A 12042-nucleotide genomic window follows, 5' to 3' on the forward strand; every position below is an offset into this window, starting at 1 on the left:
TACGTGTCATAATTAACAGTGGTTAAACCTAAATTTGATTTTGAAAATTCTTCAACCTTAAAATGTTAAAAAGTGTTATCCGTACCAGAAGTTGGAAATACTGGTTTGTTTTTAAATCTGTCACTTAATCCATTCATACACACACAGAACTTGTTTGTTTATCCTTTACTACCCTATGGTTCCAGAAACAAAAGATCTTTCCTTGATTTTGATTAAAACTAAAGAAGCAAACAGTCATCTCTCTTTAGCAAACACTGGTGTTTGGGAAGCAAGTGTCTTAGTTCTATGATTTTTTACTTTTTCAAAACATCTGCCAAATAACACTAATTTCATTTCACTTAAAATGTTTAAACATTTTAAAGGCTCTCATTTTGAGGGCAGTGTTCTAAAAGATATTTTATAACTTTTAATTAGTAAACAAAATGTACTGTACACTCAGTGCAAAATCACTGTTGAGGTCAGCAGCACTCAGAACTCTGCCGGAGGCATAGCTAATATGGTAAATATTCTCCACATGTGCTGGAAACATAGAAACATGCATAATATCTGGGACTGCAGTCAAGAAAAACAGAAGCCTTATGCATTCAGATACTGACCACACCTGTATTGCTTCAATTTATACCTGAGTTATTAAATGCTTCTAAAGCAAATAAAATGTAGCTAACCAGCCAAGATAACAATATTGAGACGGGAATCACAGTACAATGAATCAGAATAGTTGTCAAGTATAGCTAATTCAGTAAGGGGCAAAATAATTATATAAATTGCAGAACATAATGGATTCCTCTGAGAAGGTGTGGAAATGTAAGCCCCAGTGCTACCATGGGCCACCCAATGGGACTACTCACATGAGTAAAGTTAAACACATGTATACATCTTCGCAAGATTGGAGCCTTAATTAGCTATGATCAGAAAATGATGATCATTTTAATAAACTATTTTTTGCTTGAATTGGCAGCAGTGATGCAATGGTGGTAACTTGGAGGCAGTTTATTTCATAATGACATGCTTTAGGAGGCACCAAGACGAGGACAAGGAAGACGAGGCCTCCCAGCCAGCTCCATTACCATCTCCCTAATGGTGGCCCCTGGGGAGCGCAGCCCCGCATCGCTGGTACCCCAGCAGCAACCCTGCCACGAGGCCGGTGCGGGGTGGGTGGGACAGGGGCCTTGACAGCTTGTGCCTCTGAGGGGCCGGGCGGGGGAGGGGCCTGAGGGAGAGGCGGGCGCGCGCGGAACGGGGGTTCCAGCCCCACGAGGCAAGGGTGGGGGAAGGGAGCGCAGGGCCGCGGAGCGTCACCCGGGGCGGTTGGGGGGAGGGGTCGCTCTATCCCTCCGCCGGGGTCTCTGTGGTGGGAGGCGGCCGCTCTGCCGTCATCTCTATGGTCGGCGGCAAGGGATGCGGGTTGGTACCGACGCTGCGGCGGAGGCAGGTGAGGAAGGGCCCGGCGCGCGCCCACCCCCGGGGCTCTGAGGCGGGGGCGGTAGCGGGGTCACCGCCCCGTGGCCCGGCTCCTAGGCGCGACCAGCCGCCAGCCCTTCCCGCGAGCGAAACAACGGGGCCAAGGGCAGGAAGGGGGGCGGGACGCCGGTAATACCGGCCCCGCCCCGCGGCAATGCCTCCCCCCAGGCCGCCGTTACACGAGCGAAGCACATACAAGCCCCCGGAGCCGGGACCAAAGCGCCCGCGCTCACTCGCCCGAGCGGCTGCGGTAACTGGCGAGCGCTCCGCAGCAGCGGCCCCAGCCGCACGCGTGGGGCCCCGAGACAGCTGCCCGCGCTGGGCGCTGCGGTTTCCCCGTAAAGCCTGTTTGCGTCGCTCTGAGCGTGGAAACGGAGAGGTACATCTGGGCACCTGGTTTGGAGTCGTGTGGGGCTGGGGGCCCCAGGTGCGTGTTTGTGTACTGGGCTCAGCCCCAGCTGTGAATGGCGGTGGCTTTGCCTGTCTGTCTCATCAGGAGTTTGGGGTGTGTTAAGCAAAGTGGAAGTGGGTGGGCTGTCAGTCTCACTTCAGAAAAGAGAAGGGGTGTGTGTTTATAGGATGCTGTCAACTCAGATTTGGCCCAGAGTTTAGACTCTGTGAAAACTAATTCCCTGCAAAACCCAAGAATAGTATAAATCAGTGATACTCAAACCTCAGTAGTTCAGGAGCCAAATTAGCTATCAACATTACCCAAAAGAGCCACAGTAGTGTGACTTCATTGTTTCATTTACTGTAGTATTATTCATATTTAAATACAAGGGAAATCTTTATATATTAAAATTATTCTCACAGTAGATGAGTTAATAACTTAGTGCAAGTTGATAACATAATTGGTTAATAACATAATAAAAGCATCCTGATTGGTTAATAATTAAATCACATAGTGTTTTAATATCATGTTCTGTAAAGAGCGGCAGCAGGAGACACATTAAAGAGCCATTTGTGGCTCGTGAGCCATAGTCTGAATATCACTGGTATAAGTGTTTCTATGAATTAAAGAAATAATTCCCATGGAGACAAATAAGCAAGCCACTGCAATATATGTATAAGGACAACTCGTATATTGCAGCAATGGGAAAAGGAAATCAACGATAAACAAAAGAGAAACAGCCTTCATTGATATTTCCTTGTCTCAGGAGAAATGCAAAAAGTAAAGCAACAACATAAACAATGACAAGTAACTGTACCCTTTAAAATTATTCTACTATTATCAAAATAGTAGGGAGATTTGCTTAATAATTATTATTTGAATGTTCAGCATATTCAAAGCATTTTACTAGCATTGGCCTGTGGTTGGGTGAGTCTAGGTTGATCCTTGAGTCTTCAGGGAGTCCCACTGAATTCAACCATAGCATTAACTAACACATTAATTGCACCCTGATCCAGCAAACACTTAAGAAAGTACATAACTTTATTCCTGTGTAGTGTCATAGACTCACTAGTTAAATGGTAAAATTACATATGTGCTTAAGTGTTTGCAGGATTGGGGCCTAAGACTGTAACCTCTTTGGAGTAGAGTATCAGAGGGGTAGCTGTGTTAGTCTGAATCTGTAAAAAGCAACAGAGGATCCTGTGGCACCTTTAAGACTAACATAAGTATTGGGAGCATAAGCTTTTGTGGGTAAGAACCTCACTTCTTCAGATGCAAGTAATGGAAATTTCCAGAGGCAGGTATAAATCAGTATGGAGATAACGAGGTTAGTTCAATCAGGGAGGGTGAGGTGCTCTGCTAGCAGTTGAGGTGTAAACACCAAAGAAGGAGAAAGTGCTTCTGTAGTTGGATAGCCATTCCCAGTCTTTATTTAATCCTGATCTGATGGTGTCAAATTTGCAAATGAACTGGAGTTCAGCAGTTTCTCTTTGGAGTCTGGTCCTGAAGTTTTTTTGCTGTAAGATGGCTACCTTTACATCTGCTATTGTGTGGCCTGGGAGGTTGAAGTGTTCTCCTACAGGTTTTTGTATATTGCCATTCCTGATATCTGACTTGTGTCCATTTATCCTCTTGCGTAGTGACTGTCCAGTTTGGCCAATGTACATAGCAGAGGGGCATTGCTGGCACATGATGGCATATATAACATTGGTGGATGTGCAGGTGAATGAGCCGGTGATGATGTAGCTGATCTGGTTAGGTCCTGCGATGGTGTTGCTGGTGTAGATATGTGGGCAGAGTTGGCATCGAGGTTTGTTGCATGGGTTGGTTCCTGAGTTAGAGTTGTTATGGTGCGGTGCGTGGTTGCTGGCGAGAATATGCTTAAGGTTGGCGGGTTGTCTGTGGGCGAGGACTGGCCTGCCTCCCAAGGTCTGTGAAAGTGAGGGATCGTTGTCCAGGATGGGTTGTAGATCACTGATGATGCATTGGAGAGGTTTAAGCTGAGGACTGTAAGTGATGGCCAGTGGAGTTCTGTTGGTTTCTTTTTTGGGCCTGTCTTGTAGCAGGGGGCTTCTGGGTACACGTCTGGCTCTGTTGATTTGTTTCTCTGTTTCCTTGTGTGGGTATCGTAGTTTTGAGAATGCTTGGTGAAGATCTTGTAGGTGTTGGTCTCTGTCTGAGGGGTTGGAGCAGATGCGGTTGTACCTCAGCGCTTGGCTGTAGACAATGGATCGTGTGGTGTGTCCGGGGTGGAAGCTGGAGGTATGAAGATAGGCGTAGCGGTCGGTGGGTTTTCAGTATAGGGTTGTGTTAATGTGGCCATCACTTATTTGTACTGTGGTGTCTAGGAAGTGGACCTCCTGTGTAGATTGGTCCAGGCTGAGGTTGATGGTGGGGTGGAAGCTGTTGAAATCATGGTGCAATTCTTCCAGGGTCTCCTTCCCATGGGTCCAGATGATGAAGTTTCTCCTCCCTTGGTGTTCACACCTCAGCTGCTAGCAGAGCACCTCACCCTCCCTGATTGAACTAACCTCGTTATCCCCATACTGATTTATACCTGCCTCTGGAAATTTCCATTACTTGCATCTGAAGAAGTGAGGTTCTTACCCATGAAAGCTTATGCTCCCACTACTTCTGTTAGTCTTAAAGGTGCCACAGGACCCTCTGTTGCTCTTTGGAGTAGGGGCCCTGATGTCTAAGGCCTCTGAGGACTACTGTAATGCAATACGGGGCGGCGCTTAATATTAGACTTGTTAACTTTTAACACTCATTGCCATGAAAAAATCTTTGTTAATGTAAATTTGCAGTGCCTTGTGCTCCTTGTACCATTCCAGAATGTGAGAGTTTAATTTCCAAAACGCCGACATTGGAAAACCAGGAAATGTAGAGTTAAGGTCCCCTTGTATCTTCCTTAAAAGATTAGCATTAGGGTTTAGGATTAGCACAGGGTTACTGGCCTAGTGAACAGGGGAAAAGTCATAGATGTGAGATATCTTGATTTTTCGTAGGGCTTTTGACACAGTCCCACATGACATTCTCATTAGCTAGCCAGGGAAATGTGGTCTAGATGTAATTACTCTAAGGTGTACAAAAGCTGTATGTAAAAAGTAGTTATCAATGGGTTTATGCTGGGTCTGGTACAAGTCAATATTTTCATTAATGACTTGGATAACAGTGATCACAAATTGAATATGAGCCAACAATATGATGAACTTGCAAAAAAGACAAATATAATTCTGGAGTGTGTTAACCAGAATGGACCTAAGACATAGGAGATGATTGTTCTACTCTACACAACACTGGTGAGGCCTTTGCTGGAATATTGTGTCTAGTTTTGGGTGCCACACTTTAAGAAAGATGTGGACAAATTGGAGGGAGTCCAGAGGAGCAACAACAATGATAAAAGGTTTAGAAAATATGACTGGGGTGGGGTGAAGGGACAAAGCCAGGAGAGGACAGTGAGGGGAGGAGCACGTAAAGGGCCGATAGGTGGGCAGCATAGGCGACATGTAACCGGCCGCTGCCTGGCACCTGCTGGACACACTAGCCACCGCAGCTCACAGCGCGCAGCCAGTGCCGGCCGGAAATGGGACGGGGGTTGGCTAAGAGCTGCCAGGCAGCGGGGACTGCGCTGATGGGCCAGCAGGGGGAGAGGCCGGCCCCACGTGCGGCATCTTCACTCCGCCACCAGCCTTGCACACCCACCCCCATCATTGGCCACTGGACCCCTCCTGCCCCCACCGCTGGTGGGCGGGTGGCTGGCAAGCAGGGATCCGGCCACCAGAAGGACCTGCCAGTACTGAGGGGGCGGAGACAGAAAATAGGGGACAATTTGCTCATTTTTAAGAAAAAGTCAGGACACCTGCAGGAGGGCTTAAATACGGGACTATCCCTTTAAAAACGGGACATCTGGTCACCCTAGGCGGGGCTAACTCAGGGAGAATGAGTTTAAAGAGTCAGCTCCTGAGTGACTAGAGGAGCTTGTGACCCCGCGGAGTTTTGCAAGGGAGTTTTAGAAAGGAGTGTGAGAGCCAGATACACCTAACAACATACTTTAAACTTAGGCCAATAACTCCCCTTAAAAAACAAAGAACGAACAAACAAAACCCTGTCTGAGGAAAAATAATGCAGGCAGAAGTCCTGCAACAGAGAGGGGGCTATCTATCCTATTGCACTGAATGCAGCATGTGCAGTGGTGTAGCCAGGGTTGCAGCCGAGGAGGAGCGGCGGAGAAAAAAGGCGCCCAAATGTCGCCAAAAGACGGAGCAGCGCATGCTCAGGGCAACCCCGCTTCCCCATCCGGAGCGCTGTCTGGGGCACCGAGACCCCCGGCCACGTTCTCAGGGCCAGAGTCCCGGCCGGAGCGCCGGGAGCCCACTGCAGCGGCTGGAGTGCCGGGAGCCCGTGGCCCCGTTCCGCCGGGAGGCAGGAGCCAGCCCGTGGCCCCGTTCCGCCAGCCGCCGGGAGCCCGCCCGCAGCCCCGTTCCGCAGGCGCCACTTTTGGGAAATGTGGTCTGGGGAAGCGGCTGCTTCCCCTGAACCCCGCTAGCTACGCTACTGAGCATATGATATTACCTGCCTTGTGGGCTGTTGGTGTATGTGTGCATTCGGTGCAAGAAACTCATGGCCCTCGGAGACATTGTACAGGCTCTTGAGATCAGAGTTGTTGAACTGAAAGAGCTAAGGGAGACAGAGAGGTACATAGATGAGGCTTTCAGAGAGACAGTAGAGTGGTCCCAACTGCAGTCTGCAGCCTCTGTGCTGTTGAGGAGGATGAATGTCTCAGGGAATATGAACATCCAGATGGAGTGGAAGAAAATGATCCCATAGTTGGGACCCTCCTTCCAGATGATGTCATGGTATCCTTGCGCACTGAGAATACCTCTTTGGGGGAGGGAACTGCAGTTATTAGGCAGAGACAGCTAATAGTAATGGGGGATTTGATTATTAGAAATATAGATAGTTGGGTTTGTGATGACCAAGAGAACTGCATGGTAAATTGTTTACCAGGTTGAGACATCCAGGATAGACTTATGTGAAGTGCTGGGGAGAAGTCAGTGGTCATGGTACATGTAGGTACCAGTGGCACAGGGAAAGGTAGGAGAGAGGTCCTAGAGGCCATATTTAGATTGCTAGGGAAGAGATTAAAGTCCAGGACGTCCGTGGTTACATTCACTGAAATGTTTCCAGTTCCATGCTCAGGGCCAATTAGACAGGCAGAGCTGCTGTCTTAAGGTGTGGATAAGATGATGTTGTTTAGTGGAGGGATTTAGGAATTGGGAACCTTTTGAGAAAGGAGAATCCTATACAGGAAGGATAGGCTCCACTTAAACCAAAATGGAACCAGATTGCTGGCAAGTAAAATTAAAAAGATCATAGAGGAGTTTTTAAACTAAGGGCTGGGGGAAAGCTGACAGGTATGGAGGAGCACAAGGTAAGGACAGAGACATCCCTTAGGGGAGGATTTATAAAGGGGATTCTCTATATCTGACTGAGAAAAGAGGAGAGGATAGAAGTTGATAAAGTACAGAAAGGAACTGAAGAAAAACAATCGAACACAAGAGTCCCATTTAATTACACCACGTGAAGGCAGGAAACTAAATACTAACAAATTTTACAAGTGCTTGTATACAAATGCTAGAAGTCTAAATACTAAGGTGGGTGAAGTTGAGTGCCAGGTGTTAAATGAGAATATTGATATGAAGGCTAACTTCAGTGCCAGGCAAATTGGTTGAAACTATAGTAAAGAACAAAATTACCAGACATGAGATGAACACGGTACGTTGGAAGAGTCAACATGGCTTTTTGTAAAGGGAAATCAGCCGCACCAATCTAGTATAATTCTTTGGGGGTGTCAGTAAGCATGTGGACAAGGGTGATCCAGTGGATATAGTGTACTTAGACTTTCAGAAAGCCTTTTACAAGGTCCCAAACCAAAGGCTCTTAGGCAAAGTAAGCAGTCATGGGATAAGAGGGGAAGGTCCTCTCAGTAACTGGTTAAAAGAAAGGAAACAAGGGATAGGAATAAATGTTCAGTTTTCGCAATGGAGGGAAGTAACTAGCAGGGCCCCCCACTGATCTGTACTGGGACTTGTGCTGTTCAACATGTTCATAAATGATCTGGAAAAGGGAGTGAACAATGATGTGGCAAAATTTGCAATAGTTAAGTCCAAAGCACACTGAAGAGTTACAGAGGGATCTCAATAAACTGGGTGGGCAAAAAAATGGCAGATGAAATTCAGTGTTGATAAATGCAACGTAATGCACATTGGAAAACATAATCCCAACTATACATACAAAATGATGGGGTCTAAATTAGCTGTTATCACTCAAGAAAAGGCTTTTGGAGTCATTGTGGATAGTTCTCTGAAAACATCTGCTCAATGTGCAGTGGCAGTCAAAAAAAGCTAACAATGTTAGGAACCATTAGGAAATATATAATAAGACTGAAAATGTCATATGTCACTTTATACAACTGTGGTATGCCCACCCTTTGGCTACCATTCAGTTCCACCATTCAGTTCCAGTCACCCTATCTTAAAAATGAGATTTTAGAATTGGAAAAAGTACAGAGGAGGGCAATAATAACTATTAGGGGTATGGAACAGCTTCCATAGGAGGAGAGATTAAGAAGACTGGGACTTTTCCAGATGGAAAAGAGATGACTAATGGGATATGATAGAGCTCTATAAAATCGCGACTGGTGTTGAGTAAGTGAATAAGCAAGTGTTATTTACCCCTTCACATAACACAAAAGCAGGGGTCACCGAATTAAATTAATAGGAAGCAAGTTTAAAACAAAGAAAAGGAAGTACTTCAGACAACACACAGTCAGCCTGTGGAATGTGTTGCCAGGGGATGTTGTGAAGGCCAAAAGTGTAGCTGGGTTCAAAAAAGAATTAGATAAGTTCATGGAGGATAGTTCCATTGATTGCTATTAGTCACAATGGTTAGGGGGACAACCCCAAGCTCTGGGTGTCCCTAAGCCTCTGACTGCCAGATACTGGGACTGAATGAAAGGGGACGAATCACTCAATAATTGTCCTGTTCTGTTCATTCCTTCTGACACATCTGGCACTGACCACTGTCAAAAGACAGGATACTTGGCTAGATGGACCCTTGGTGTGACCCATTAGGGCCATTCTTATGGGTTGCTGACTGGGGAAAAGGCTTGAGAGCCTTGGCTGCCGAGGCCCTTCCAGAAAGAAGGATTGGTACTTTTGCCTTCTCTATTTTTCTCTTTGGTTTCCTGAAGGCTTAGGACTGACTTTCATGGGTTACGGAAGTGTACAGACTGTTTGAACTACTTTCGCTCCCCCAGTAAGGGGCCAGTCCTCCTGAACAACACCGCTGGAGGGTTCTGAACAAGAATCTGATGCAGTAGCAGTATCCACCCTCTCCCCAAGGAAGATGCTAGAGAGGTATAGCTTATTACAGTGACCTATGGGGAAAAGTTAAAAAAAAAAAAAACTGGTCTTGTTTAGTCTTGAGAAAAGAAGATTAAGGGGTGACCTGCTAAATCTTTAAATAATAAGGGTTGTTATAAAGAAGATGGTAATCAATTGTTCTCCATGTCTATGGAAGGTAGGACAAGAATGAATGGGCTTAATCTGCAGTAAGGGAGATTTAGGTTAGACATTAGGAAAATCGTTTTAACTCTAGGGATAGTTAAGGTCTTTACTAGGTTTCCAAGGGAGGTTGTGGAATCTACATCACTGGAGATTTTTAAAGATAGGTTGAACAAACTTCTGCCAGGGACAGCCTAGGTTAACTTGGTCCTTCCTCAGCACAAGGGGATGGACTAGATGATCTCTTAAGGTCCCTTCCAACCCTACCTTTCTATGATAAAAAGAAAAAAACACAATAAATATCAGAGATCCAGGAAATGTAGAGTTAAGGTGACATTTCTCACAAAACACAACCATACAACCGTGACTTTGACATCTTTGATGTCTGCCTGAGGTGTCCCTTAGGGAGGTCCTAATACATTACTCCTTCCTAAGTGTTTGTTTAGTGTGCTCTCTTCCAACCAGAAACAAGTATGCTTTAGATCAGTGGTGGTGCCCAGAGCATCTTACTGTGTATGAATAGGATTCCTGATTTGGAGTTAGGATAGGCTCAGATAAAATGGCAGATATTTTTAGGGATGAGTAAGGTACTGGGGTCCCAGTTTCATTTGGCATTCCTACGGAGCAGAGTTAAAGTTGCGTGGAGACACCTGTCTTGATTTGTTTTCTATGCTGCTCCTTATACATCAAATATTTTCTCAGGCCTGGTCTACACTAGGAGGTTATGTCGAATTTAGCAGCGTTAAATCGAATTAACCCTGCACCCGTCCACACAACGAAGCTATTTAGTTCGACATAGAGGTCTCTTAAATTAGATTTCTGTACTCCTCCCCAATGAGGGGAGTAGTGCTAAATTCGACCATGTCCATGTCGAATTAGGGTAGGTGTGGATGGAAATCGACGCTAATAGCTCCGGGAGCTATCCCACAGTGCACCACTCTGTTGACGCTCTGGACAGCAGACCGAGCTCGGATGCTCTGACCAGCCACACAGGAAAAGCCCTGGGAAAATTTGAATTCCTTTTCTTGTCTGGGCAGTTTGAATCTCATTTCCTGTTTGGACATCGTGGCGAGCTCAGCAGCCCTGGCAACGATGCAGAGTTCTCCAGCAGAAGTGACCGTGCAATCTCAGAATAGAAAGATGGCCCCAGCATGGACTGATCGGAAGTCTTGGATCTGATCGCTGTGTGGGGCGCTGAGTCTGTGCTTTCGGAGCTGCGATCGAAAAGACGGAATGCAAAGATCTACGAGAAGATCTCAAAAGCCATGACAGAGAGAGGATACAGCTGGGATGCAACGCAGTGCCGTGTGAAAATCAAGGAGCTGAGACAAGCGTACCAGAAGAGCAAAGAGTCAAACGGACGCTCCGGATCCCAGCCCCAGACATGCCGTTTCTAAGAGGCACTGCATTCCATTCTAGGTGCGGCCGCCACCACTACCCCACCAATGACCGTGGACTCTGAGGATGGGATATTGTCGACGGCCGCTTCCTCGGAGATGTTAGCGGACGGGGAAGATGAGGAAGGTGATGAGGAGGACGAGGCAGTCGACAGTGCTTAAAACGCTGATTTTTCACAGACAGCCAGGATCTCTTCATCACCCTCACAGAGATCTCCTACCAACCGTCCCCAGGCGTTAACCCGGACCCTGAATCAGGGGAAGGATCAGTCGGTAAGTGTTTTAAAACATGTAAACATTTATTTTGAACAGAACAGGAATATTAACAATGGGTTTTTCATGATTAGTTTGCCCTAGGCGCTCTACTTTTTAGTCCTTGCCAGTGCAGCTACTGGAAAATAAGGTCTATATGTCCGGGGATAGAGCTGAAGTCCTCATGGGACATCTCCACGAAGCTCTCCTGGAGGTAATTGGAAAGCCTTTGCATGAGGTTCTTGGGGAGAGCGGCCTTATTGTGTCCTTCATGGTAGGAAACTTTTCCGCACCAGGCTATCATCAAGTACTCTGGGATCATTGCCTTGCAGAGCATGGCGGCATACGGCCCTGGTTTTTGCTGGCTTTCACGCAGCATGCGTTCTTTCTCGGTCTCAGAAATCCTCAGCAGAGTGATGTCGCTCATGGTAACCTGCTTAGAATTAGGGGAATGTTACTATTGGGACAGCTTGCCTGTTCCTTTACAGAACTGTCACCGGTGGCTTACAGCCACGCGGTGGAGGCGGGAGAGGGGCAGCATAGAGGGATCTTTCCCAGGGACAGCCGCGAGGGGGTGGGACAGGAGCAGAGTTCAGCAGGAACTGGCCAACGATAGGAGCATTGCTTTGAACGTGAAAGTCGGGCACTGCTATAATTTAAGTTTTAAGCAGCCAAAAGTCTACGGCTTACCATGTCAGCCTGCTACCCGAATTCCGCTGTCCTGCCCCGCTTGTCTGATCTCCACTGCAATACCCCAGGCACTGAATGCGAAGGCCGAAAATTCGACCTTGTCCTGAGTGCGCATGTGATAGGTGCTGTGCATGGTCTTGTTCACAGAGAAAGACTATGTTCATTGTTCACAAAAAATTATCTTTGTGAGGAATTCACTCCCTTTTTCCCATCCCACAGCTGCGACTGTCTCCCAACCTACCCTGGCATCCCCCTCCCAGAGGCTGGCGCAGATTAGGCGGAG

At 46.8% G+C, this 12042-nt stretch overlaps 1 protein-coding gene across 3 annotated transcripts in view; it reads left to right on the forward strand.

Moving 5' to 3' along the window:
* Window positions 1-1257: 1257 nt before the first annotated feature.
* B4GALT4 (beta-1,4-galactosyltransferase 4) overlaps window positions 1258-12042 on the forward strand; it is a 67766-nt gene continuing 56981 nt past the window's right edge. The window contains exon 1 of one of the 3 annotated variants that reach the window (XM_065573028.1): window positions 1258-1432. The gene's annotated coding sequence lies outside the window, so the exon portion shown is untranslated. Of the gene's footprint in view, window positions 1433-1484; window positions 1841-12042 lie in introns of those variants that run through there. The other 2 variants (XM_005292666.4, XM_024112291.3) reach the window with 2 other exon arrangements.

The sequence above is a fragment of the Chrysemys picta genome, chromosome 1 (genome assembly GCF_011386835.1).
Source record: "Chrysemys picta bellii isolate R12L10 chromosome 1, ASM1138683v2, whole genome shotgun sequence".
Classification (NCBI taxonomy): Eukaryota; Metazoa; Chordata; order Testudines; family Emydidae; genus Chrysemys; species Chrysemys picta.